Here is a 3,010-nt window from a genome sequence, read left to right as displayed (position 1 = left end):
ACTAAAAACAACGTTAGAACGCTAAACGCTCAATATTTTGAATTAACTGCAACACTTGCAGCTTAAGGGTAGCAACTGTGGTATAAACAGGTCAGTATCAAGTGCGATTGTGCCAATAATATATATCGCACGCTTGTCAAAACGGCCAAACTCTAAGTGCGCAATGCTTTATCATAACTGATACAATTACTATTTTGAGTAGAAAAATGGTGCAAAGTGAACTCAACACCATCACAGTAATACAAGATGATGAACTTTAAATGTAGATGAATTTCATTTTTGCATTAAATTAAGTAAGTCACTTAATTTCAACCAGAAATGGAACTTAAGTGCAGTTTCTCCTATTTGATTATACGAGTAATATGATGATTAACTGACAGGTATGTTCAGTTTAGAATGATTTTCATTCGCGCGCTCTTCAATTTGTGCTGGCAGAAAGGCGTGCGCGAAATGTGATGCGGCGATGCGCAAACACTTAAACGCATTTTGGCGATTTTAGAAGAGATGCCAAGAGAGCAGCTGAAAGTAGCCAATAGTCGTTTCGTCAACGTTTCTTATTTTGATATATGTACTCAGATCTATAACGGATTTTATTATGACTAGAATAATCGTTTACATGTGATAAAAAAAATACAAAAAAGGATTGAAGATTTACGTTCTGTACCTGGTATTTCAATAATCAGCTGACTTAAATTAACCTATAAGTTTTATTTCAGATGCACGCGTTGACGGAAAGTCAACAATCTTTCTGTCTTAAATTAACCTATAAAGTACATTTTACGTACATAAAGCAGTTGACTTTCAACCAAGCGCGTTACTTAAAGTCATGTTATAATCATCAGTTGACTTTCAACTGGCGTATGATCCTTTTGGTTACATCTGAAAGTCAACCGCCTTTCTCGACTGAAATTCAAATTCCTGTATTACTGTGATGTGAGATACGGTTCGAATCAAGTGCGGCAATAACAATCATATAAATCGCCCGCTTCTTGCAACGTTAGAACACTAAGGGTTCAATATTTTGAATTAACTGCAGCACTTACAGTTTGTGGGCAGATATGTTAAAATAAGGATTTTAGAAATTACTTACATTGTTACTTTTGTGACAGAAAATATATAGCTCAGCAAGGTGACTGGTGTAGTTGAGGATGATAATCCTACACTGTTAAAAATTTCTGTAACGGTTCGCGCACCAGATAATGTGGCACATATTCTATGAGAACTTTTTAAGAATTTAAATTGTGCCTATTGCCAAAATAACTAACATTAGTGAGTCGACGATTCGGATGAATCTAGTCGCGCACTAGACAGCTTAGTTCGGATTCTACGAGAATTTAAAAAAATTTAGATTGTTCAAACAGAAAAAATTACTAAAATTTGTGAGCCGGCGATCTGGGTGCACCGGATTGAGCACCAGGTAGTATAATACGTATTGTACGAGAAACGTTTGAAAATTAAAATTTTTTTAATAATGAAAACAATTTCAAATAGTCAGTCGACGACTCGGGTGCATCAGGTCGCGCCCCAGGTATCTTAGCACATATTCTACGAGAATCTGGGGCGCGACCTGGTGCGCCTGGGTCGTCGACTAACCATTTGGAACTGTTTTCATTATTCACTAAATTAAATTTTTTTAAAGTTCTCGTAGAATACGTATTAAACTACATGGTGTTCGACCGGTGCACCCGGATCGTTGACTCATCATTTTAAGTCATTTTGGCTGTTGGCAATTTCCTTGTGCACAATTTTCGTGTTACAAACGCTCTAATACATGTATTGGAATGCTGGACGATGACTTCACGATTTACAACACTTACAATACATTTATTGCAATTTCGTCATTCCAATGCCATGGTTGCAATTTTACCTTACGCTTGTATTGTTGAATTCTGGTAGATGTGTGGTAGAACTCCAAACATTTTTAACAGTGTACAGCATGCTAAATCGCCTTTCTCTGCTAAAATTAATTCGATTAGCCACGTCTTATTCTTACATTTAAGAATATAGAATATGTTTCAAATGTAACTAGTCTATTCTTAACGAAATAGTAGCTAATGAACATGATCTTACTCGAAACCTAATGTATTGATGCAAACTGGTAGTAGAGCTTGTATGCTACATTGTCCCAACCGCACTTGATGCTGGCTTTATTTTAGAACCATTGCTACCTTCAAACTGTTAGTATTACAGTTAATTCAAAATATTGAGCACTTAGCATTCGATCGTTGCGGGAAGAAGACGATGCATATGATTGAATGATCTTACATGGTACTCAGCTCACTTTGCACCACTTCTCTACTCAAAGTAGTAATTATGTCAGTTATGATAAAGCATTGCGCACTTAGAGTTTGACCGTTTTGAGAAGCGCGCGATATATATTTGGCAAAATCGCACTTGACACTGACCTGTTTTTACCCTTAAACTGCAAGTGTTGCAGTTAATTCAAAATATTGAGCGCTTAGCGTTCGAACGTTGCTTTTAGTGGGCGATATATAGCAAAATAGCACTTGATACTGATTTTGTTTTAGCACAACTGCTCCCTCAAACTATATGTATATTGCATTTGGTTAAAAATATTGACTGCTTAGCTTTTGATCGTTGTTGGAAGTGGGCGATATACATGCTTGTCACAATAGCACTTGATACTGACCTCCTTTTAGGACCGTTGCTGCTCTCGAACTCTGAATTTTGCAAATAATTGAAAATATTGAGTGCTTCGCGTTCTAAGGTTGGGAGAAGCAGGTTGTTTATATGACTGTTATGACCGCACTTAATGCTGAAATTATTTTACCACCGCTGTTTCTTTCGAGCTGTGAGTGTTGCAGTCAATGCAAAATATTGAGCGCTTAGTATTCAGCTGTTGCGACAAGCGCGCTGTGAGAGTTATTGGGATAGGCGGACGTAATGTCGATCACATTTTAATGTGTGATTCTTATTTTGCCGTGGGTTTTTCTCTCAATGCTATGCAGAAATATCATGTGAACTGATTTTGAGCGCTTGGCACCGTATA

This window comes from Belonocnema kinseyi, chromosome 8, assembly GCF_010883055.1.
Source record: "Belonocnema kinseyi isolate 2016_QV_RU_SX_M_011 chromosome 8, B_treatae_v1, whole genome shotgun sequence".
Lineage (NCBI taxonomy): Eukaryota > Metazoa > Arthropoda > Insecta > Hymenoptera > Cynipidae > Belonocnema > Belonocnema kinseyi.
The sequence above is the reverse complement of the archived record's forward strand: the minus strand, read 5'-3'. Positions refer to the sequence as shown.